Genomic DNA, 27,011 nt, shown 5'->3' on the forward strand with positions numbered 1-27,011 from the left:
AAGATTCTTAAAGGGCATCATTACTGGGGGAAGCCATTTTCTCCCTCTCCCAGCTCCATAAAATAGAAACTTCCACTTCTTCAAAATTATGAAGAGCATTTGCCTTCCTGCTTATCCTCCCCAGGTTCTCCCCAAGGAAGGACTGACTTACCTGACTGTGGCACTGGGGAAGGAACTGAGCATGCTCAGCTACTTCTGCACCTTGTCCTGGAAACAGGCTGCCCACCAGACAAGTGCATCCCCACCCTGAGTCCCAAACACACAGAAGTCTAGGGTAGAGTAATAGGAGGTGTGGTTGTAAGCCCTGACATGTGGCTCCTCCACTTTGGCCTCACTCCCATCAAAGCTAACACTTTTCTCTCAATATGTCTAATTCGTGTGTCTGTTTCTCAAAAGCTTCTGAACACAAAGGGGGTAAGAGCTGCAGTTTATTTTCTTCTTCAAAGCCTCCAAATCAAGACTTTGAGTAACCCTGCCCCTGAAAAGTTTGCAAACCAGTGAATAACCCAAAGAAATGACTCTAGCAGGAGACTGAATTTACCATATGCCCTTGAGCGAGGGGTGAGCTCCTCAGTCAGGAAGGGAGGCCACCTCTCCCAGAAGAGAGTGCAGCTTGAGGGGCTTGCACATGGGGCAGTGAGGGATGAATGGACAGCTTCCCAAGAGCCTGGAGTGGGGACACCAGCATCACTGCCAGATTCTCTCATGTCTAAAGTGTGAAGTGGTAGCAAGAGCCCCGAATTAGGACCTAGAAAACTTGTATTGAAATCCCAGCTCTTATCAGATGTTCAGCCTTCACCAATTTTGAGCCTCGGTTGCCTTATTTGTAAATGAGCATAAATATCATTCCCACCTACCCTGCGGATTACTGTGAGAATCATTACATCATGTATATGAATGTTATATGTACACTGGAAAGTACGATGGAAATACAAGATCGCATGAAAAAATGGTGAGGATAAGGTATTTGAAGATATTTTGGGGTGGAAGAGCTGGATATTTTCCATTTACTCCTCCAGATCCACTCTCCAATCTGATCCATGTTCTGGAAGCTGAACTTTCTGAACATCCATGGGCTCCCTGGCCTGTTGGCTGCCGGTTGAGTTTAATTGAAGTGGAGCTACAGAGGGGATTGGAGAGAGGGTGGTTCAGCTGCCTGGATCAGATTCCCCAGTATCCTCCCTGCTGGGTCTCTTCAGGTTGGCTGCACCTCTCTATGAAGGGCACAGCTCAAGCCTTCTCCACAGTTTTTCCCCAGACCAGGAGCATTGCCATCACCAGAGAACGTGTGAAAAATAGTTACTCTAGTCCTACCCCAAACCTACTGAAGCAGAAGCTCCAGGGTAGGGCCCAGCAATCTATGTTTTAACAAGCCCTCCAGAAGATTCTGATGCACACAAAATTTGAGAACCACTGCTGTAAGTAACTGTTGTACTCCCTTTCCTTTGCTTGCAGCTACTCACCCTGGGATACTGTCCAATCCCTTGTTGCTTCCCCCCAAACCCCGTTTACCTTTGTAAATAGTCCTTTCATTATCCTCTCTTCAAGTTAGTCATTTTGAGCATGCCACTGTTTCCGTTCGGTAAACTAAGAAATGATGTAACATCCTTGTGAGACATATGACTAAAATCTGAGGGTTTTGTGTGAGCTTGGGCTGTAATGTTGGTTTCTACCAAGGGCTTTAGTCTGAAGAGGGAAAATGCTAAAATAAGTTGCTACTTGCAAAAGGAAGCTGCTGGTATTTCTTTCATTTGGCTAAGGCCAAAGCTCTAGTGAGCTAAATTCATACTATTTATTTTTCATTTCACACGAAAGTTGATTGGGCCAAGATATACCATTTGAGCCGCTGTGGAAAATAAACAAGTTCAAACGGTCAGTCTGTCCAAAGTGCATAATGCCTAAGACAAAGAGAGACTTTTTCTAGGTTGTTTGTTTCCGCAGGTCTCTGGTCACAGGAACTCTCCTTGTTTCCAGGGTGTAAATCTGAGGCAGAAATATTCAACAGAGGTCAGCAGGGAGCTTCGAGTAAATCCCACTCCAACAAGTCATTTCCTTCAGGAAGAAGCCTGCAGTCAGGGTAAGAAAGAGGCTTTGGGAAAACTCAGCCCAAAGTGCTAACTAACCTGGGTTTTTCTTGCCTTTGCAGATGTACACTGCTTTTGCCTACAACTGAAGAGACTGGTTTTCAAAGTGGCATCTCTTATTTACGCATTATGATTTATTAATTTAACCACCAGTAAGAACTGGACCCTGAAAAATGGTGAGGCAGGCTAAGCTTGTCTTCACATTTTTTCTTTAATCCACTTTTTAAAAACAATTCTCTATCTACCCTCCACCCCTGAGGTCCATGGTATCCTCAAGCTATAACCTGTCCCGTTTATAGCCTACCACTTGAACAACCTTCCCGGATTTTCTCCTCTTTGAACTTTTCCAGAGCACACTCAGAATTAAGAGGAGCAGGGTCCTATCCCTCAGGGCCTAATGCTGATGTGATCATCTAATTAGCCCTGGTGGACAGTGGCTTACTGCTAGTAACCCTCCTGCCCAAGGCAGCCCACAAGAGTAGGCCCATCTCAGGACAGCCAGCCTTGATGCCTAAGAGCTATATGATCTTGAGAATATTACGAAGAAAGATACAAAGAATCATAGATTCTTGGGGTTGAAAGGGACTGGTACCTGAATATATATCCTAAAACATTACCAAGCTATTATCTACCTTCCCTTTAATTTTCTACTGAAAATAATTTCTACCACTTATTGAGCACCTCCTGTGGGCCAAGGCCTCTTCTAGGCATGTTGTATACATTATCACTAATCCTGAAAGTAACCCATCAAAGTAGTTAGCACTAACCCCAGTTTGCAGTTGTGGAACTGAGACTCGATAGAGAGACGTAGTTCTGACAAAGTGGCAAAGCCAGGGTTCGTATCCAATTCCAGTTGGCCCGGAAGTCGGTGCTCATTCCACTTGACTGTGTGATCTCCTGAGAGATGCCATTCTAACCCTGCAATTGAAGCATCCTTTATAATGACCTGAATTCTGTCTTCCTCTACCTCCTGCCCATCACCTCCAAGTTCTACCCCTCTGGGTACAACAAGCAAAATTGGCTTCCTCTTCCACATGCCACTTTTTCAGATATTTGAAGACTCCAAACTACTCTAACCATCCTGAAAATATTCAACCTTTCCTCCTATGAAGGAAGTCCCTTTACTATCTTACCAATTTCTCTTCAGTTTGTCTATGTCCCATAAATCAACAACAGCCACAGGTTGAGTTTTAATATACATAAAGAAAACTGCACAAATTATAAGTATACAGTGCAATTAATTTTTACAAAGTAAGCGTTCCTTCCTGGATTGAGAAACAGAAGCATTACCGGATCCCTGGAAGCCCATGTTGTCCTGTCTCTGCGTCCCCCAGAGGTGACCACGACCCTGACTTTTAACACATGCATTGTATAGAAAGCAAACAGTCTGCCTCCTTTTGTGTCTGGCTTTCTTTGCTCAACATTGTGAGAGTTCCATGTCATATTGTGTGGAACTATAGTTAGTTATCATTGCTTTCTGTGTACTTTTTTGTGTGCAGTAAATGCAACTTTTTTTATTATTTTATTTTTTTATCAAACTATAGTTGGCATACAATGTTATATTAGTTTCAGGTGTACAACATAGTGACTCAGCAATTCCATACATTACTCAAATGCTCACCATGATAAGTGTAGTTACTATCTGTCACAATACAAAGTTAGTACAATACTATTGACTATATTCCCTATGCTGTACTTTTCATCCTAGTCATTTATTTATTTTATAACTGGAAGTTTGTACCTCTTAATCTCCTTCACCTATTTTGTTCATCCCTCTACCCACCTCTGGCAGCCACCAGTTTGGTCTCTGTATTTATGAGTCTGTTTCTATTGTTTGTTTGTTTGCTTGTTTCAATTCTACAAATAAGTGAAATTATACGGTATTTGTCTTTCTCTGTCTGACTTATTTCATTTAGCTTTATACCCTCTAGGTCTATCCATGTTGTTGCAAATGGCAAGATTTCATTGTTTTTTTTATAGCTGAGTAATATTTCATTGTATATGTATACCACATCTTCTTTTTTTAATTTTTTTATTAATATATATGTATTATTTGTTTCAGGGGTACAGGTCTGTGATTCATCAGTCTTACACAATTCACAGTGCTCACCATAGTACATACCCTCCCCAGTGTCCATCACCCAGCCACCCCATCCCTCCCAACCCCCTCCACTCCAGCAACTCTTAGTTTGTTTCCTGAGATTAAGAGTCTCTTATGTTTTGTCTCCCTCTATGGTTTCGTCTTGTTTCATTTTTCCCTCCCTAACCCTATGATCCTCTGTCTTGTTTCTCAAATTCCTCCTATCAGTGAGATCATATGATACTTGTCTTTCTCTGATTGACTTATTTTGCTTAGCATAATACCCTCTAGTTCCATCCACATCATTGCAAATGGCAAGATTTCATTTTTTGATGGCTGCATAATATTCCATTGTATATATATACCACATCTTCTTTATCCATTCATGTCTCAATGGACACTTAGGTTGTTTCCATATCTTAGCTATTGTAAATAATGCTGCAATAAACATAGGAGTGCATGTATCTTTTCAAATTAGTGTTTTCATTTTCTTTGGGTAAATACTCAGCAGTGGAATTACCAGCTCATATGGTATTTCTACTTGTAATTTTTTTAAGAACCTCCACACTGTTTTCCATAGTGGCTGCACCAATTTACATTCCTACCAGTAGTGCATGAGTGTTCTCTTTTCTCTACAAGCTTGCCAACAATTGTTTTTTCTTGTCTTTTTGATGCTAGCCATTCTGACTTGTGGGAGGTGATGCTTTCTATGTAATTTTTTTAATGTGGTAAAAAATATATAACAAAATCTACTATCTTAGCCAGTTTTAAGTGTACAGTCCAGTGGTATTAACTACATTCACAGTGTTTTGCAACCATCACCACCATCTATCTCCAGAACCTTTTCATCTTTCCAAACTGAAACCCAGTTACTGTTAAACAGTAACTCACCATCTACCCCTCCCTCAGCCCTTGGAAACCACCATTCTACTTTCTGTCTCTGTGAATCTGACTAGATACTTCATATAAGTGGAATCAGACACTATTTGTCCCTTTGTGACTGGCTTATTTCACTTAGCTTCATGTCCTCGAGTTTTATCTATGTTGTAGCAAGTGTCAGAATTTCCTTCCTTTTTAAATCTAAATATTCCTTTGTATGGATATGCCACATTTTGTTTATTCTATGTGCTTCTTTTTAAGATTTGTTTATTTATTTGAGAGAGAGAGAGCCCACAGCGTGGGCAGGAGGGGCAGAGGGAGAGGGAGAGGAAGTCTTAAGCATACTCCACGCTGAGCACTGACGGGGGCTCGACCTCAGGATCCTGAGATCATGAACCCCCATTCTGTGTGCTTTTTAAAGCACATTGTCTTATAGCGTACCCAATGTTTCTGGTGGGTCTAGCACGAGCAGGTCCTTTCCACAACTCCACCACCTCACTCCCACATTCATTTTCTCTTGCTTCCAATTCTGGCTTTCCTCTGGACACAATGCCCCTTGTGCCGTATCCATCTTTGCTTCCCCAGCACCTAGCTCTGAGTAGAAATACAGTGAACAATATCTGTTAATAAACAAATGAATGGAAGTAGAACAGCCCCATGAAGTCCCTCCTTTTTACCTTTCTGAGCCTGTTTCTTCATTCTTAAAATGAAGGGTTTGAACCACGGATTTCGCAAGTCTTGCCTACTTTAACATCTCTGATTTTATGACAGACTCACACTTAACAAAACTTTTCAGTGACCTATTCCAAGGGTTTGGCTAAGAAAAACAATAACAGTAACTTCTAAAGCTACACTTACATGTTCTAGTTTATGTAATTTCGGTTTATTCCCTTGGTAATCCTGTTAAGTAGCGTGAGAATTTAAGGCTCCGTGAAAGAGGATTCTGGACAAGGAAACAGACTTGCAAAGTGGGTTGTTAAGGTGGTCCCCACTAGGGAGAACTTTGCCAACCTAATTTCTTTCATTCCACATCTGAACTGACAAGCTTCCTAGAGTATGTAGCGGGGAGGTAGAGTGGGGTGGGGAAGGGCACTGTAGGGAAGCTGCAATTCCCAGCCCAGTCACTAGGTGGCCCCTTAACTGCACCCAGAGGGGACAGATGAAGAAAACAACTCCAGCCCCAGAGCCAGGATGGTCCCAAAGGGTCAGTAAACCGAATTAGGCTTTTTCTTAGAGCCTTTTCAGATAAAAAATGGTTAGGAGGCCCTGAGTATTCTGAAATACACTATGACTGGCATTGGACTTAAAATGCTACTCACTTTGTTCCTGGATAAGTTAAAAATCTGACCATAATACCTTATCCTCCATCTTGTGACTTCTGGATCTTATTCTCTCCTCTCCTCCTTCTCCCTCATCCATTAGATTTTTATGAGAGACATAAAGCCAGATTTTGATGGGCCATGGTTGAAACACACTGACTTAAAATGTCTCAAGGGACAGTAAGTTTACAGGTGGATCAGTAGCTTTCCAGCTGGAATTTTTAAAGGACACTAAGCTTACTGTCTTATAAAAGAGAACACTCTCACACGTATTTCAAGAACATTTAGAACTTCTGTGTCAGATTAGATCAAATCCATACAAATAAGTAGTCTCTCCTTGGCAATTGCTGCTAATAAAGTGGTGTATATGTCTCCAGGTATTTTTTCCAAAGTACATAGTAGCATATGTTTCTTCTTCTTTTTTTTAAAAGACTTTACTTATTTATTTGATAGAGAGAGGGATAGAACACAAGCAGGGCGAGCAGCAGAGAGAGAGGAGAAGCAGGCTCCCCGCTGAGCAGGGAGCCCGATGTGGGGCTTGATCCCAGGGCTCTGGGATCATGACCTGAGCAGAAGGCAGATGCTTAACTGACTGAGACACCCAGGCACCCCTGTTTTTTCTTTATAAAAAGGAAAACTGAGGCACCTGGGTGGCTCATTCAGTTACGTGTCTGACTCTTGATTTCAGCTCAGGTTGGAATCTCAGGATCTCGGAGTCATGAGATCGAGACCGGCATCAGGCTCCTTGCTCAGCAGGGAGCCTGCTTTTCCCTCTGCCTGCCTCTCTCTCTCTGACAAATAAATAAAATCTTTTTTTTTAAAAAGTCTATTATAAAAAGGACCATTGATTATACCATAACACCCATTAACCTTACTCCACATTCTCTTATCTTACGTTGAACATCCATGAGTTTTGGTAAAGTTGTGTTCAATTATTTCCTATTTTATGTTTTAAAAATAATTAGTATTATTCTGTCCTCCCTCAGAATCCTTAAGTGTTTTGGCATTTCTGCTACAAAGATATTTTTGCCAATTCCTACCAATTTTTTGCTATCCTTTCAAATTTGCAAATTTGTTTACTGAACCTAGGTATATTTTTTAGGGTGATTTACAACTTTTGAAACATAGTGCTTTATTATATTATTGTTGTTTCCTTGGTTACAAGCACTACTAACTTCGGGTGGGATTAGCACACTTTTATTGTTCATTCTGTTATTTTCATGGAGGTTCTGTGACCTCCTATTGTATTCATTCTTTAACATTAGTAATGTCCTGGTGGGTTAAAAGCAGTAAAAAAATCAGAGACTAAATAAATAAATAATTAGCTATCTTAGAGACCACAGAGAACAACTTCAGCCTACACATTAGCATTGTGTAAGGATAAAATGAAATAGCCAATGTGAAAGCCCTTTGAAAAATACAAATGTATGCCATGCAAATATAATATTTGGCTTGACTTCAAGTGGAAACCAAGAGCTGCTGAAATAATGGCTTCTTAGGATTTAGCAAATGCCTGGGGTCATATATCTGAGGAAAGAGCTGGGAGACACATAACCAGCATCATTTCTTAAACTAGCTGAATATTCTACATTGTTTACCCACAAATGTTCTGGCTACTATTGTGACTTAACACATTTTAGTAACAGGGTAATGGGAGAATGCATTTTTTTTTTCAGTAGTCTTGAGATTCCAACAACTATCAAGGGACATAAATCAGCACGAAGTCTTCAAAGTGGCTGGTCTAGCAAGACAGAGCCAGTGTAATGTGGCTTTTCTATTAGCTTGGCTATAAAGTTGGCTATTAACTTAGCACTTAATTGGATCCTCCTACAGTGGAATCATAAGAGCATTCAGTCCTGCAGGCTAGAGAACGTGTTGTACCTGTTGAATAGTGTTTAAGGTCCTTTAGAAGTCTGGTTATAATTGAGTAATGACTAAACACGGCTTTATTATATCGGACTTTTAGAGGTGATAGGCATGGTCGTCTACCTACACAGAACTGTGTGCAAAGGGCTGCATCTGAATCCTAGCTCCACCGTTTGTAAACTCTATGTCTTTGTTTGTATGTTTTAGCCTTCATGAGCTTCAGTTTTTTCATTTGTATAATACAGGTAACAGTACCTATCCTTCTTCCTTCATGGAATTGTAAGAATTAAGTTAAACCATGCACAGAGAAGAGTTTTAGGGACTTAAGCAGTCTATACCCATTAGTTACAATTACTGAGTGTAACCACCATATTTTACCAATGAGGAAGCTGAGGCTCAGAAGCTAACTGATTTGGCTAAGGATCAATCTATGGTGGCAGAGTTAGATCTAGAACACAGATCTCCAGGCCTCTTTTCTTTGCAGTGTATCAATCAGTGCTGTTTTGTGACATTTTATATAAACTAAGGTCTCCATCCATGACTCATTTACATACAATTTATTAGCCAGCTATAATAGGTCATTAAAATTTAACTTCAAGTTTGTTAGAAGCTAGATTTAATTACTGTGTATGTGTAGATGCATTACTGAACTTCCAGCTAAAACTATAGCTAGGCTAGACCCTAAAGGGAAAAGTTTTTTGTTTTTATTTTGCATGTCAGTGCTTGGCTAAAACTTCTGTTTTTGTAAGAGAGTCACATGAGATAATCTAAACTCTAAATCTAATTATGAGGAAGAATCTACAAAACAAACTCAAACCTTGTATGAAAGCCAAAACTTTCATTGTACTTTCATAATCTTTGTAAAATAGCTTTTTTTCTCTACCTTCATCCTAAAATATATTTCAAACTGGTATTTTAACATAAAGATGACCAATTGTTGCCTCAAAGATATCTTATTCTTTTCTTTAATTCTTTTTTTTTTTTTTTAAGATTTCATTTATTTGAGAGAGAGCATGAGCAGGTTGGGGAGGGGCAGAGGGAAAGGGAGAAGCAAACTCCCCACTCAGCAGGGAGCCTGATGTGGGCTTGATCCCCATACCCTGGAATCATGACCTGAGCCAAAGGCAGACAACGCTTAACCGCCTGAGCCACTCAGGCGCCCCCAAAGATATCTTATTCTAATATTATTTTTGTCTCAATAGATTCACTTATCAATAATGTGTCTGTGAAAATAGCATTATATCTAAAGGCACTTCTTTGTTTTAAATAAGGCTATTCTGAGTTTTCCCTTATCCTTAAAATTTACAATGGATTCGGACTAAATAATGTCTAAAATTTGCTTATGACTCTAAGCTCTAAGATCTAGAATTCAGAATTGTAAGAACAAACTAGATCAGTATTTATTTTTCCAGCTATACTTGCATGGAGAATTGGGGCTAGTTTCTCTTCCACAGAAAAAAATACATTCAGGCATGTTGAACCTTGGGGCCTTGTTAAGGAATGTCTCTCAATTCTTTGTGAGTTTTGAGTAGCTTAATTTTACAGTGTTCTATGATAGAGAATGTCTAGAATTTATATCTTAAGATTTGGGCCCATGTCCTGGCTGATTTTGAGCAAGATATTAAGCCTCTCTGAATCTCAGTCTTCTAATCTTTAAATGTGGTTATTTCAACAGGATGCCCAGAACTTATAAGATTTTTAAAAGATTAGGGGGAGGGTTGGCAGGCAACTAAAGAATCTCGGAAAGAGACTGTTTCAGAGCTAGAGAGCTTTTCAGTCTCGAAAGTGGTAAAACTTGACTACTCATTGTTGTCACCTTTGTTCTGGTGAAATGACCTAACTGCACCCTCTACAAAAAGTAAAATTTGTAGCCTCCCTGGGTCATGGAGAACACTCTGAGGAAACCTAAACCCTGATGTTCTCAGAGGACAGCTTAGCTAGGTATTCTCATTGGTAACACAATTGTTAGCTTCTAAGCCTGTGCTTATCTCTGCCTGCTTTGTCACTTCTGAGGTAGAGGCAATGTCTCCTTTTCTTTCCGTACAAATCTAAATGGATGAGGGCAGCCCTGTGCCTTGTGCCTGGGGAAATGTGTACTCTTGCCAGAGAAGGTGCTATCCACAAACCTGAAGCTGAGGCCCTCTAGATGTTCACATCTAGAAAGTGAGGACAATGAAACTGACCTTAGAATGTGGCTGTGGGAATTAAGTGAGCCAATGCATGTAAGCCTTCTGGCACATAAGGTGCTTGTTAAATGATAGCTATTATGAATATGCCCAGTATTGTTTTCCTGAGCCTTCCTATGGCCTCTTCCTCTGGCAGACAGAGGTGGGAGGTGGTGAGGAGAGGTGGCAGGAAGCAGAGCAGTGCTCAGTGCGCAGCCGTAAACAGGTGCTGGCCCCGTATGGTCAAACCCAACTCCTGGAACATGCGTCCGCAAACCTTGGGCAGGGCTCTGGGCAGCAGCTGCACAGGATTAACAGCAGTGAGAACCAAAAGCAGACTGTATACCTCGCATCCTCCCAGAGCTGCCCCAGAGAGACATGAGACTTGCGTGTAGTTCAGCCAAAATGGAGGCAGGAGACAAACGTTTGGCCCCTAGTTTACATAGGCTTGCATTCACCAAATGAAACTTCAAATACAAGAGACACAGCCACATAAAACCAAGGGACACTGCTGCCAGGGAGCATGCCCAGGACGGTGTGACCTTGGTTTTCACTTCCAGTAAATATTCTGCCCTTTAAGCAAGTGACAACTAGAGCAGGAGTGTGAAGACACCGCTGAGTGCCATTTTGCAAGGATTTAACAAATCTGAGTCTTGGGGATTTGGGGTAATGGAGCACATGGAAGTTTCTTCTGATTAGTTGTATAAAGAGATAGTAAGCAAAGCGACCTGCAGAGTAAAAAGGGGCAGCAGGTGTGAAGTAGCTGTCTAGGGGATCAGATGATACGATGGAGTAGCCAGGGAACATGGAGGGCCGCAGGATGTCCGTGATTTCGAATTTTAACTGAGTCCAGTCAGCATGCTTGTAGATTTCTCCCCAACGCTTTGAGGTGTGAAGTCAGTAGGACTTATTGTAATTAGTTAGGGTTTTGTCAGGTAAAAATATGAAAAGAAAGAGGGTCAAAGAAATTGGGAGTATATGCAAGGTTCATGAATGGAAGCTGGGGAAGGAGGGAAGTAAGGACACAGTGAAGGTGAAGGGTGATGAGAAACGTCAGGGTCAATGGATTCTAAGTCCCAGTGGGGTTGAGGACATTCTTTAAGCAAATTTTGGCACTACAAATCTTTTTTTCCCCCAGGTGTTTAAGAGTGGAACATTTCCTTCCCATCTTCTTTATTCCCACCTTTTTTTCCCTCTTTTCACAGTTTTCTTCTCTCCAAGTTCATGAGGGGTTGCTACTTGCTTTGCTGAGGAAGAGTGCAGATTCTTGTACTCCTGGCAAAGAAGGAGTTAAATGGTGTTATTTGGAAGTCCTTCTACATTATCCAGATGTGGCTTAGAGATAGGATTATGCTGATGTCCTTTATTTTTCTCCTTAATTTACAAAGAGCTCTCTTATCTGACATTCTGGTGCTTTGTTGGAATTTTCTTAATAATACAGCCCTACTACAGAGCAATTTTTGGGGAGAACTGCAATCTGACCCTTAAATTGGGGCAGGATTCTAGCAAAATAGAGGCCTCCTGGCCAGAGCCTCTGCTCAGATTCCTAACAGCAACACACTTCTCATCAGAATGGCTGCAGGAGATCCGATGACAGAGGCAGTTCTATGAGTTTGTTGTGCTGGTCTTTTCATTTACCTGAAAACTATCTTAAATGATTGCTTTCCAAATGCAGTGACACAGCAGTCTGTTTTCTAGAGACGTTCCATTCAATAAACTCCTTGCTCTGAAGTTTTTGCCCTGGCAATCCTGGAGGTGCTTGAAAGCAGAATGAGCAGGTCACAGAGGCATAGAAAGAATAGAGGATAATAGAATCTGTAAGATTTGAGGATCACAAAAGGTGAAAATGATCCACTGATATGTTCCCCTCACCTGCCTTGCTGGAAGGGACCTCAAATGGTCTTCACGTTCATCTTCCTGCCTCCACACAGGACAGCAGCAAAGCTTTCTGCCCACTTGAAGATTAGGTCTATCGCTATCAATGCTTCAGGAATTTTTAAAAGTTGATCTTATATTTATCTTTAAGCCGATTTACTCTTCCACACTTTTACTCGTTCTTCTACTGACTATTAAATTTGACTCTTAAGGGATATTCCTAATTTGCAAAGTAATTCACTCCTTGTTGCTGTTACAAACACGTCTAATTTTTTTAATTATCCAGTTACCACAGGAAAGTTAATCATGATAATCTAGAGCTTCCGTCTTGACTTTTTGGTTTTTTGAATTTGTGAAAAAGCACAGTTTATTGTCAGGTGACTTGAATTCTCCCTAAATTCAACCCCTTGCCTTTCCTGGCACTGTAGAATGGTGAACAGAGAAATAGAGCTGAAGTCAGAAGCCTCAAATCCCAACTCCACCATTACAAGCTGCATCATCACCATTTATGTTACTCCTGATTTATAGCCCCAATTTTCTCATCTGCAAAATGTAAAAAAGCATACCTATGCCCCTAATAAATCAGGTAACAAATGTAAAAAGCATTTCTAAAATGCTAAAATAGGGACTCCTGGGTGGCACAGTCTACTGAGCTTCTGGCTCTTGATTTTGGCTCAGGTCATGATCTCAGGGTTCTGAGATTGAGCCTGGTGGCAGGATCCACGCTCAGTCAGGAGTCTGCTTGAAATCCCCTCTCCTTCTGCCCCTCCTGCTCATGCTCTCTCTCTCTCTCAAAGAAATTTTTTTAAATGCTAAAATACTGTAAAAGGGTGTCTATTTTTAGGTTTTACTCCCAGTTGCCCCATGTTAGCTTATTTGGGGTCTCCTTGGGCCCCTATCCTTCTCTGCTCTTCTTGTTTTTGCCCAACTTTCCTTCTGTCCCTAGTGTCCAGCTGTCCTCCATGGAATGTTGTTGTAGCAGAAATCTCAGAGACTACACAAAAGCTAAAAATACAGCCAAGAAAGAAATTAATACCAGTGTACAGAGACCTTCTTCCTGCTAAACATATTTCTTAGAGGGTGCTATGAGACTGAGCAAAGGAGAGGAGAGATAGCAAAAAGCAGATGGGGATGCCAGTGATGAGAGCAGGAGTGGGGGAGAGGGAAGAGCAAAGGAGCTGGGAAAGAATCTACTAGAAAAGGAGGAGCACAGAACTCATGTCACCCCCCAGCCTTTGAAAGGAGGGGAAAAGGACAGTATAATTCCAACAAAACATGAAAGTATATGAAAGGGAGTTTATACAGAAAAGAGCAAAGAAAGCACAAGAATAAAATTCTTTTCAGGAAGGGGAGTATCAAGTTGCATTGCAGGCAGGCACGTAATAAAGCTATGATATAGTAAGCATAGTTTAGTGAGAATATTTGATTCCTACAGCCAATTGCTGGGAGGAAAATGTAAATCTCTGTTATATTTGTACTGCAGGTAAAATTATCCCATGGCCAATAAAAGAGAGAAAAGGGATTTGCTGGAAATGTGTTTGGGACTCATGCTGTTACACTCAATCCACATGATAGAATGTGGAAGATGAACTTAGAAGAACACACAGTCCCATCTGCGTGCTTTCCTTCCCCAAGGAATCAAGTGGCACTCTGCAATAACTTAGAAGTAGGAGTTTTCGATAGACGCTTGGGAATTGGAAGAATGAAGGAATTGGAGGAGGAATTCACTGGGGGAGTAGGGGGGCCTAGATGGAGCAGCAATCCTATTAGGGACTAGATTCTTTCTAGTGGAATTTCTTGAGCAGGGAAACTGCTAATACCTAGGCTACCCTGTAATTAAAGGAAGCTAAACAAGCCCATTTGCAGACCTAGGTTCCCGTGGAAACATCACGACCCAATCTTCAATCTCTTCTGACACGTGGTACGTAAGTTGCCTTTCTCTGAGTCTGGGTAAAGACAGACAGTAGCACACCTTATTATGTCCTGGTCTCCCACCCCCACAAGACTATTTCAGAAACTAATATCAGAGGTAACAACCAGGATAGTGAGCTAAGGTTGGGAGAATTATATCCTGCATCTCCAGACTCTCCAGGGAACAAAACCACAGAGGTAAACTATTTCTGTTTCACATTGCAAAAGTACCCCATGACTCATCCTTTTTTTTTTTTTAATTAGTCCTTCTCTTTCTGATCACATCCATCTCATCTCATGTAATCTTTGTTACCCCACTGAAAACAGGAGGATCGGTTTCCCATATAATGTTGTTTTGAGATTCACCAAGTTAATTTCACTCCTACTTTGGCTTCTCTGAAATCAGCTACTTTATGCAAAATTGAATGTAGATGCCTTATGTACAGGTTGATCAAGTTGCCGGTGAAAAGAAAGGCTCTCTTTTGTTGGCTGGGGAGACTAGACTTTCTTTCCCATACCGTTCAAGTAACTCTCCCAGCTGCCAGGCCTCTAGGTAGTTTTCACAGTCATAGGCTCTCTCCTTATGCCCTGTGGCCAACAAAAAGAGAAAACAAAAAAACTCGAGGCCATTGGCCTCAAAACTAGGACTTGATGACTTCTGAAGTCTGATTTCACTTGCAGGTTTAGGATCCTAAAGCTGTGGCTTCTACCTTCACATCCATCCAAACAAGATAAGCAAAATTCATGACTCCATTTTACTAGGTCATCATGTAAAGGAAAGCACAGAGGGAAAACTAAAATCTTTTGCCTTGAGAGCTCTATTTCCACTTCAAATAGAGCCAGTGAGACTGATCAGAAAACAGCTCCCAGGTGTTATCACAAGGGAAGGCAGGAACAGATCCTTTGTATAAATCAGGAATGTTCTCATTCTTAGAATGGGACACAAACTTAGAAGAGCCAGTCTTGTACATAGAAATACTCAAATATCAGAAAAACAAGTACATAGTGCCCCTCCATGTTATGGGGCTTAGAGAGGTTTATCTTTTTGTTTGTATGGGAAAATTAAAAGAATACCAAATTATATTTTGTGTTCATGCCAATTACCAAATAATATGCCCTAAATATAGTCCATCATATTTCCCTTGATCTTTGAAATAGGCAAGTAGGTTTCATTTTCAGGAGCTCCCCTTAGCAAAAATGTGCTCCCAGCATTATATCCACCCTTCATTACTTGACTCTTATCTTTTTGCTCTTAACTTAATAGGTTTATAATTTAACTCTTCCTGTTTCTTTTATTATAAAAGCAATTTGGAAGAACAAAAGGTATACAAAAGAAATGCATTGTTTTAAAGTAACAATAAAGGTCATAACCTTCAGTCAATGAAAATGCTTTTCTTCCTATTCCAAACCTATAGAGATAAAACACAAACAACAATAACAAAACAGTTAAACACATAAATAAGTTCAAAAGCAAGAGAAGGAAGTCTCTAGATGCCAGAACTGAAGCAGAAACTAAAAGCCGTAACAGGAAGCAAGACAGCAGCAAGGCAACCAACCTATCAGGTGCCTTTGCATAAATCAGAAAATGGACCGCCCTCTGAGTAGATTCACCCTTAGAGTGCAGAACTTGCTGAGTTCTGAGTTCTTACTGAGTCACACCACATTGTCCAAGTGCCCTTGTATAGGACATAACCTGCACAATGGTACACAGTGGCGCTGATAAGTGGGAGCAGAAGCTACATCACTTAGAGAGGTTTTGAAATTGGGAATAGGTCTTAGGGGCTGAGGGATAGAGGTTTTTTTTTTTCAAATATATTTATTTTATTTGAGAGAGTACACGCACACGAGAGAGTGGGAAACCTCCCCCTCTCCTCCCCTGCTTGCACTCTCTCTCTCTAAAATAAATAAATCCTTTAAAAAATAATAAAATAAACTTAACCAAGAAGGTGAAAGACTTGTACTCTGAAAACCATAAAACACTGATGAAAGGAATTGAAGACAACACAAATAGGAAGATATTTCATGCTCATGGATTGGAAGAACAAATATTGTTAAAATGACCTACCCAAAGCAATCTACAGATTTAATGCAATCCCTAACAAAATACCAACAGCATTTTTCCAGAACTAGAATAAATAATCCTAAAATTTGTATAGGATCACAAAAGACCCTGAGTAACCAAAGCAATCTTGAAAAAGAAAAATAAAACTGGAGATATTACAATCCCAGATTTCAAGATATACTACAGAACTGTCGTAATCAAAACAGTACGGTACGAGCACAAAAATAGACGCATAGATCAATGGAACAGAATAGAGAGCCCAAAAATAAACCCACAATTATGTGGTCAATTAATCTTCAACAAAGGAGGCAAGATTATGCAATGAAAAAAAGACAAGTCTCTTCAACAAATGGTGTTGGGGAAACTGGACAGCTACACACAAAAGTATGAAACCTGACCACTTTCTCACACCATATACAAAAATAAACTCAAAATGGTTAAAGACCTGAATGTAAGACCTGAAATCATAAAACTCCTAGAAGAGAGCACAGGCAGTAATTGCTCTGACATTGGCCATGACATTTTTCTAGATATGTTTCCTGAGGCAAGGGGGGAAAAAAGGAAAACTATTGGGACTACATCAAAACACGAAGTTTCTGCAGAGTGAAGGAAGCAATCAACAAAACTAAAAGACCGCCTACTGAATGAGAGGAGATATTTGCAAGTGACATATCTGATAATGGGTTTGTATCCAAAATATATAAAGAACTTACACAACTCATTACGTAAAAAAAAAAATAATCCAATTAAAAAATGGGCAGAAGACATGAAGAGACATTTGTTCCAAAGAAGACATACAGATGTCGACATGAAAAGATGCTCAACATCACTAATCATCAGAGAAATGCAAATAAGAAATACAATGAGATATTATCTCACACCTCTCAGAATGGCTAAAATCAAAAACAAAAGAAGCAAGTGTTGATGAAGATGTGGAGAAAAAGGAACCCTTGTGCACTGTTAGTGGAAGTGCAAACTGGTACAGATACAGAAACTGGTACAGATACAGAAAATAGTACAGAGTTTCCTCAAAAAGTTAAAAATAATTTTACCATATGATCCAGTAATTCCACTACTGGTATTTACCCAATGAATATGAAAACACTAATTCAAAAAGATATATGAACCCCTATGTTTGTTGCAGCATTATTTACAATAGCCAAATTATGGAAGCAGCCCAATATGTCCATCAATAAAATAAACACATAAAGAAATGTGGTATATATACACAACGGAATATTAAAAATCCTGCATGATTTCACAAATATGTGGAATTTAAAAAACAAAACAAACAAACAAAGAAAAAAAAGAGAGACAAACCAAAAAACAGACTCTTAACTATAGAGGACAAACTGATGGTTACCAGAGGAGAGGTGGGTGGGGGGATGGGTGAAATAGGTGAAGGGGTTTAAGAGTACATTTATCTTGATGAGCACTGAGTACTATAGAATAGAATGTTGAATCACTATATTGTTTGTACACACTAATATAACACTGTATGTTAAATATACTGGAATTAAAATTTAAATAAATAAGTTTCTCTGAAAAAAAGAATACAAAAACATTAATTCAAAAAGATATATGCACTCTTATGTTTATTGCAGCATTATTTACGGTAGCCAGATTATGGAAGCAACCCAATTTCCATCGATAGATGAATGTATAAATATGTAGCATATATATACAATGGAATAGTACTCATTAAAAAAGAATGAAATCTTGCCATTTGCAACGACATGGATGGACCTAAAGAGTATAATACTAAGCCAAATAAGTTAGTCAGAGAAAGACAAATACCATATGATTTCACTCATATGTGGAATTTAAGAAACAAAACAAATGAGCAAAAGGAAAAAAAAGAGAGAGGCAAACCAAGAAACAGACTCTTAACTATAGAGAACAAACTGACCGTTACCAGAGGGGAGGGGGAATGGGGGGTAGGTGAAATAGGTGATGGGAATTAAGGAGGGCACTTGTGATGAGCACAGGGTGTTGTAAGGAAGTGTTGAATCGCTATAGTGTACACCTGAAACTAATATAACACTTTGGGATGCCTGGGTGGCTCAGTTGTTTGGGTGTCTATCTGGCTCGGGTCATGATCCCCAGGTCCTGGGATCAAATTCCGCATCAGGCTCCTTGCTCAGCGGGGAGCCTGCTTCTCCCCCTGCCTGCTGTTTCCCCTGCTTGTGCTCCCTTGCTCTCTCTCTCTCTGATAAATAAATAAAATCTTAAAAAAAAATAATATAACACTGTGTGTTAACTAACTGGAATTTAAAGAAAAACTTAAAATTTTTTAAAATTATAAAACACAGAATTAGAAAATCTCTAATATTCAGTTTAATGAAATAGTTGATACAGGTAGAGCTCATCAAAGAATGAAACCACGAAGTAAAAGGTTATTGGGTTGGAGAACTTTACAATGAAGGGCTCAGCCTGTCACCATCTGAACCTACTGATTCATCTCAGCATCACTAGTAATGATACAATCAGACATGCAAGTCTCCTGATTTGATACAATATGGCACCAACTCTGAAGAATTTTTTTCAAAAATATTGAGCCTGAGACTAACTTTGCCTCTCTTAACCTGGTTTCCAATGACAGGAAAAAGGGATAGAGGAATAAGTTAGATGATCCCATAAGGAGATAGACAAATTCAGAATGTGGGACATTCCATAAGACAACTCATCTAATTTATTCTCTAAGTCAATGTCACATTAAAAAAAGGGGGGGGGGGGGGACCTGGGTGGCTCAGTCAGTTAAGTGTCTGACTCCTGATTTCGGCTCAGATCATGATCTCAGTGTTGTGAGATCAAGCCCCATGTCGGGCCTGCATCAGATTGGAGCTGGGTGCGCAGCCTGCTTAAGATTCTCCTCTCCCTCTGTCCCTCTCCGCCCTCTATAAAATAAAAAGTAAATGAATCTTAAAAGAAGGACTATACTAGATCATTATTCTCACCAGAGATGATTTTGTCCTGGGAGGAACATTAAACAATTTCTGGAGACATTTTGGATTGTCTTAATGTGAGAAGTGCTACTGGAATCTAGGGAGTAGAGGCCAAAATGCTGCTAAACATCCTATAACGCACAGGAAACCCCAAACACCAAGAATGATCTGTTCCAAAATGTCAACAGTGTCAATTTCCTGTGCTAAAGGAAATTGAAACGACACAATAATCTAATTTTGTGTGGGGGCCTTATTTGGATCCCGATTTAAAGAAACCAAACCACAGGAAGACATTTTTGAGACAGGGAAATTTGAACATAGATTAAGTATTCAAGGATACTGAAGAATTATTACTGAGTATGATACTGGTATTGTGTGTGGTATGTGAGAAAATAGGTCTAATTTTCAGAGGCATATACCAATGTATGTATGGATAAAATGGCATGATGTTTAGGGTTTTCTTTAAAATATTTCAGCCAAAAAAAAAAAATTACATAATACTGTTGACAAAATATTGTTAAGTCTAGAATCTTGGTGATGGCTTTGTGAGAGTTCCCTACACATGTGTGTATATTTGATAAAATGTTTCATTCAAACACAAAGAATATTATTCAGAAAGAAGGATTTAACCCAACAGGAAAAAGGAATAGGCAAGAAACAATGAATGTCATTCATGGAAGAATCCTGTTGGACTGTGAGGACCCTCGTTCAGACTAGAAAGCATATATATGGTAAGAAGCTGGTGCCTGTACAGATCCTGAGATGAGCTGCATGGTGGCCAGGCACTTTGAATCACAGTTCAGTGAGAAGAAACAAGGCCTCTTTGCTCACTGAAAGGTAATATATCTGAGAAAAAGAAAGTATTTTAGTGGGTTCATTCTAGTTCAGAAGCTATGGTTACACATATTTGCTGAAGAACAAGATTTTTCTCACTTTATTTTTGTAGTAGAGGCTTTTGAGAAATTAGAATACTCCAAAAATTTTTAGTATCAGGAAAACCACTGAGCTAACAAGGAAGGAATCTTCTAGTGTGCCTCTTGTTTCTCCATATTTTCAAAGAGACTATCATTTTTTTTACATCTCAATTAATTTAATGACTGACCTCTCAGAATATTAGGGACAAGGTGATTTTCTATTTGTGAGTTTCTTTAGCTTGTTATCATGCAAAGTCCAGACACCTCATATGACCTCATTAGTGTGGGTGCAGTGATGGGTGTGTTCCTCATGATTGGTAGTGACATTGGTGGAAAGTCAAAGCCATACTTGCACTGGCCAAATAGAATCCTACTGTCTGCTGGAAAGCAGCTATGGAAAAAATCATTCACTTGTATTGCAGAGGTATGGACCACAATATAAGTGATTTTCACTGGGTAGTGGGTTGGATGATGCACTCCCAAATGAGATATCCAAGTTCTAATCCCTGGTACCTGTGAATGCAACTTTATTTGAAACAGGGTCTTTGCAAATGTAATTAAGTTAAGAATCTTGGGGTAAGATCACCCTAGATTTAAGATGGACCCTAAATCCAATGGCTATGTCCTTATAAGAGAAGAAGAGTAGAGACACAAGAGGGACACAGGGGAAAAGCTGTGTGAAGATGGAAGCAGATATTGGAGTTACGCAGCTACAAGCCAAAGGATGCCGAGTATTGCTAGCTGCCACCAGAAGATAAAGATAAGAGGGAGGCATGGAATGAATTCTCTTTCAGAGCCTCCAAGAGGAACCAACCCTCTCGACACCTTGATTTTGGACTTCTGGCCCCAAGACCGTGAGTGAATAAATTTCTGTTGTTTTAAGCCACCAGTTTGTGGTAGTTTCTTATGAAGATCTGGGAAACTAATACAATTGATATGGGGCAGATTCTCACAGAAATAACGTGATGCATTAAAAGAAATGACTCAAATTCTCAAATGGCCTCCACTTGGTTATTCATTCATTCATTTTCTCATTTATTAATTCGTTCATCAAATATCCACTAATTATATACTTGGCTCTAAAACGTAAACTGGGACTTTTTAAATTCTTGGACACATTCTTGTCCAGGTAAATTTGGTTACTGCTAACTTCTTAGGTGGGGGAAAGTTTATTGTAGATATTTTGCACTTTGCTTCAAAAGAGCTGTTATTTCTGGATTCCTGTAAGTTACCTTTGCATTCTGCCTAACAGTTGGCCAACAAATGGCAATAACAAAAATTAAAATGAGACTTTTCCGTTTTCTCAGAATTTCATCTAAGGCCACAGAGTTGAAGATAAATGGCAATAAATATTTCCACACTGGGAGGATAGGCACTAGATTCATCTTTGCGGGATTTACAAAAAGATAAAACCCTTATCACACATAATCTACATATAAGAAAAGAATTTGCTAGAAAAGGAGTCATTGAAAGGGATTCATAGAAGCAAAGGGTGTTGAGATCTTTTTCCTCTTAGAAAGACTCTTTACAGCTGTGCTACATGTACATTGCACAACTACAGGGGGCACCATTCACCCTACAGTCATAAGAGATTTATATAGTGTTATAACAATTTTCCAGCAGATGGCGGTAAAGTATCTGGAGGAGTAAGGTCCTTTTCTTAACTCACACAAGGTCATATAGGCTAGTAAAGGCTCTGCTCTTTTTCTTTCTTCTCCTCCACACTCTCCCTCAAGCCAAGTACATAGAATTCCAAGAGAATCTTCAGAGATGTTGGAATTGCCTGCAACAGGTGAGACTAGCATCTCATTCCTTGGATGAAAGCTGGATGAGTTACAGAAACTCTGAGGCCTACCCCAGGCTACTAACTATCAGAGCAGAGCTGGGAGACCTGAGAGAGCTTGATAAGGATTCCAGGAGTCTTAGACTTAATGCCTGTTCTTATCTGGAGAAGTCTGAAGGCAGGAGACTGGCTAGAACTACCATGACAACAAGACAAGGAGAGGGGAGTCAGAGCTAGTTGCACTGCACTTTAGCCACTTGGCATGTCAAAAGTGCATGAATTCCTTGAGCCAAATGGACACCCTGGCTATAGGTAGCCAAGTGTGAACTCTCTGAAAGAACCTTGTCTGAGGTTCTTGAAATCAGAGTGAGTCCTCCAACTTTGTTCTTCTTTAAGATTGTTTTGGTGATTCTGGGTTCCTTATATTTCTATATGAAATTTAGGATCAACTTGTCAATTTCTACAAAAAAAGCCAGCTTGGATTTTGACAGGAATTGTGTTAAATGTGTAGATCAATTTGAGGAGAATTGTTTTCTTTCTGCTACTGAGTAGCCACCCCACCTACCCACCCCCGCATCCCCCGCCTCCACCCTGCCAAAAAGAGAAGATTTACAACTAGAGGACAGAAAAGGTGAGGGGAGATCACCAAAGGTTACCCAGAGAAAAGATTACCTTTGGCATGGAAAGGTATGTGGAAGTCCACGACAGGTTTGCCAAAGAACCCATAAAAGTGTTCCACAAAGGAGAGACATTTGATCACAGAGAGCATTCCACAGCTAAAAGAAAACTATAAATAGCCCCAGCCTTTGCCCATTTACCTGTCATCCATTCATCCCTCCCTACCCTGGAAGAGCCACAAGCTGCAAAAAAGCAGACAGAGAAAGAAAAGTAAAAATTAAAACATGTTCTGCCTCCCTTTCCTCAATGTGGGTTCCCAATTTACCAATCAAGCCTAAGGAATTACTACTCACTGTATACACTTCTGTTCTGTCTGAAGAGAACCTAGATTTTTATTTGGTGGTCTTCTTTCCCCCATGCAACTCATGTGCATTAGGGGAAGCTAAACATCCTAATGACAACAACCCACTCTGTACCACCCCAACACTAGTTCTTATACTCTGACAACTATTAAACATAGTTCAAAGAAATTTTTAAAGATCTAAATAAATGGAAAGACATCTCATGTTCATGGGTCAGAAGGCTTAATATTGTTAAAAGAAAACAATTCTCCTCAAATTGATCTACACGTTTAACACAATTCCTGTCAAAATCCAAGCTGGCTTTTTTTGTAGAAATTGACAAGTTGATCCTAAATATCATGTAGAAATATAAGGAACCCAGAATCACCAAAACAATCTTAAAGAAGAACAAAGTTGGAGGACTCACTTTGATTTCAAAATTTACTTCAAAGCTACAGTAATCAGGACAGTGTGGTACTAGTATAAGAAGAGGCATATAGATCAGTGAGGTAGAACTGAAAGCTCAGGAATAAACCCTCACATTTACAGTAAATTGATTTTCTACAGGATGCCAAAACAATCCAATTGGGAAAGAATAATCTCTTCAACAAACCATGTTGGGATAACTGGATATTCTCATGCAAAGAATTAAATTGGATCCCTTCCTCACACCATACACAAAAATTAGCTTAAGATGGATCATAGACACAATTACAAGAGCTAAAATTATAAAATTCTTAGAAGAAAACATAGAGGTGGCACCTGGATGACTTAGTCGGTTAAGCGTCCAACTCTTGATTTCAGCTCAGGTCATGATCTCAGGGGCGTGAGATTGAGCCCTGTCTCAGGTTCCACACTGGCTGTGGAGCCTGCTGAAGATTCTCTCTCTCCCTCTGTGTCTGCCCCTTCCCACCCCTCTCTCTCTCTCTCTAAAAAACAAAGGACAACATAGGGGTAAATCTTCATGACCTCAGATTTGGCAATGGTTTCTTAGATATGACACCAAAGCACACATGACAAAAGAGAAAAATAAAAATAAATAAATTGGGCTTCATCAAGATTAAAAACCTTTGTGCCTCAAAGGATATCATTAAGAAAGTGAAAAGACAACCCACAAAATGGGGGAAAGTATTAGCAAATTATGTATTTGATAAGGGACTTGCGTCAAATACATAAAGAACACTTACAACTTAATAATAAGAAAACCCAATTTTATTTTTTTTTAATATTTTATTTATTTATTTGACAGAGAGAGACACAGCGAGAGAGGAACACAAGCAGGGGGAGTGAGAGAGGGAGAAGCAGGCTCCTGGCTGAGCAGGGAGCCCGATGTGGGGCTCGATCCCAGGACCCTGGGATCATGACCTGAGCTGAAGGCAGTCGCTTAACTGACTGAGCCACCCAGGTGCCCCGAAAACCCAATTTTAAAATGGACAAATGATATAAACAACATTTCTCCAAAGAAGACATAATGGTCCATAAACACATGAAAAGATGCTCAGTATCATTAGCTATGTGGAAATGCAATTTGCATATGAAAATCCAAATCAAAACAATGAAATACCGCTTCAAAAAATGGCCATTAGGGGGTGCCTGGGTGCCTCGATTGAACATCAGACTCTAGGTTTTGGCTAAGGTCATGATCTCCCGCTTGTGGGATCCAGCCCCAGGACTCTGCTCAGCCAGAGTCTATCTGGGTTTCTCTCTCCCTCTGCCCCTCCCCCCGTCTGGATGGATAAATCTTTAAAAAAAAAAAAAAAGCCATTAGGATGACTGTAGGGGCGCCTGTATGGCTCAGTTGGTTAAGTGTCTGCTTTCCTCTACGGTCATGATCCCAGGTCCTGGGATCGAGGCCCACGCTGGGCTCCCTGCTCAGTGAGGAGTCTGCTTCCCCCTCTCCCTCTGCCCCTCTTCCTCGCTCATTTTCTCTCTCTCTCTCTCTCTCAAATAAATGAATAAAAATCTTTTTTTTAAATAAAAAAAGGATGACTATTATGACTATAATAAGAAAAGATAGATTATAATTATTGATGAGGATGCAGAGAAATTGCAACCTTCATCCATTGTGCATGAGAACATAAAATGGTGCAAACACTTTAGAAAACACTCTGACAGTTCTTCAAATGATCAAGCACAGAATGATCATCACATGACCCAGCAATTCTACTCCTATGTATACACCCAAGAGAAATGAAAAATATATCCATACGAAAACTCATACATAAATGCTCATAGCAGCATTATATATAATAACCAAAAAGCAGATACAACCCAAATGTCCATTAACTGATGAACAGATAAATAAAATGTGGCACATCCATACAGTGGAGTATTATTCAATCGTAACAAGGAGTGGAGTATTGACATATGCTACAACATGAATGAACCTTCAAAACACCTTGCTACTTGAAGGAAGCCAGTCACAAAGCCTACATAATGTATGATTCCATTTATATGAAATATCCAGAATAGGAAAATCTATAGAGATAGAAAGTAGATTAGTGGTTGCCTAGGATGGGGGACCTAAGGGGAGATGAGAACAGGGTTTTTAGCCGTGATGAAAATGCTCTAAGACCTTGGTGATGGTTGCACAAGTCTGTGAATATACTACTAAGAACCATTCGATTCTTCACCTTACTTTAATTTTTTTAAGATTTTATTTATTTATTTGAGAGAGAGAGAATGAGCAAGAGAGAGAAGGAGCGGGGGGGGGGGGGGATGGAGCAGAGGGAGATGGAGAAACAGACTCCCCACTGAGCAGGGAGCCTGACACCGACTCTGATCCTAGGACACTAGGATCATAACCTGAACCACCCAGGCACCAACTGAGCCACCCAGGCACCCCAATTGTTCACTTTAAATAGGTGAATTATATGTTAATTGCATCTCCATAAAGCTGTTTTATATATATTTTAATTTTGAGGTCCATCCCTAGAGATTGCAATTTAATTGTATTGAAGCATCAGGATTTTAAAAAATTTCTCAGGTGATCCAAATGTGCAGCAAAGCTTGAGAACCATTGACGTGAACTAATCATGGTTAGTAACTTATTAGAGATTGTTTTAGGCATCGGCATATATACAAGTCAACAATGTGATATAAGAATTTTGCTTGGGGTTTCTTGGACAGTTTTTATGAGAGTTAAAGGAGAAGAAACCTCCTTTTTTGAACATTATATCTGAAATTGCAGCAACTGTCCTGTAAACATGAAAGGAGTTAATCCAAGGACAAATCTGACATACTAAGGATGGCAGAGAAGAAATATGTAAAAGAAACTGGGACCTCGATTACTTAATTCAGCTGCTGAATTATACAGCCCTTGTTGTTTCTATGTCATTTATTTCTGCTCTAATCTTTATTATTTCCTTTCTTCTGCTGGGTTTAGGTTTTGTTTGTTCTTCTTTTTCTAGCTCCTTTAGGTGTAAGGTTAGGTTGTTTATTTGAGATTTTTCCTGCTTCTTCAGATAGGCCTGTATTGCTATAAACTTCCCTCTTAGAACAGCTTTTGCTGCATCCCAAAGGTTTTAGACCATTGTGTTTTCATTTTCATTTGTTTCCATGTAATTTATTTCTTCTTTGATTCCCTGGTTGACTGACTCACTGTTTAGTAACATGTTATTTAACCACCATGTATTTGTGGTCTTTCTAGATTGTGTGTGTGTGTGTGTGTGTGTCTGTGTGTGTGTGTGTGTGTGTGTGTCTGTGTGTGGTTGATTTCCAGTTTCATAGCATTGTGGTCAGAAAAAAATGCATGGTATGACTTCAATCTTTTTGAATTTATTGATACTTGTTTTGTGGCCTAATATGTGATCTATTCTGGAGAATGTTCCATGTGCACTTGAAAAGAATGTGTATTCTGCTGATTTAGGGGAATGTTCTGAATATATCTGTTAAATCCTTCTGGTTCAGTGCATCAGTCAAAGCCACTCTTTCCTTATTGATTTCCTGTTTGGATGACCTGACCTTTGATGTAAGTGGGGTGTTAAAGTCCCCTGCTCTTATTGTATTATTAATTAGTTCCTTTATGTTTGTTATTAACTGTTTTATGGATTTGGGTGCTCCCATGTTGGGTGTATAAATATGTACAGTTACATGCTCTTGTTGGATTGTCCCCTTTATTATTATATAGGGTCCTTCTTTGTCTCTTGTTATAGTCTTTGTTTTAAAGT

At 39.7% G+C, this 27,011-nt stretch overlaps 1 long non-coding RNA gene across 2 annotated transcripts in view; it reads left to right on the forward strand.

The window, feature by feature from the left end:
• The window catches only part of LOC118542044 (uncharacterized), a 64,664-nt gene that overhangs the window by 11,369 nt on the left and 26,284 nt on the right, over positions 1-27,011 (forward strand). The window contains exons 3-4 of one of the 2 annotated variants that reach the window (XR_013450469.1): positions 1,942-2,077; positions 2,147-2,260. This is a non-coding gene — a long non-coding RNA (uncharacterized LOC118542044). The remainder of the gene's footprint in view (positions 1-1,941; positions 2,078-2,146; positions 2,261-27,011) is intronic. The other variant, XR_013450470.1, reaches the window with a different exon arrangement.

Source organism: Halichoerus grypus, chromosome 8 (assembly GCF_964656455.1).
Source record: "Halichoerus grypus chromosome 8, mHalGry1.hap1.1, whole genome shotgun sequence".
NCBI lineage: Eukaryota > Metazoa > Chordata > Mammalia > Carnivora > Phocidae > Halichoerus > Halichoerus grypus.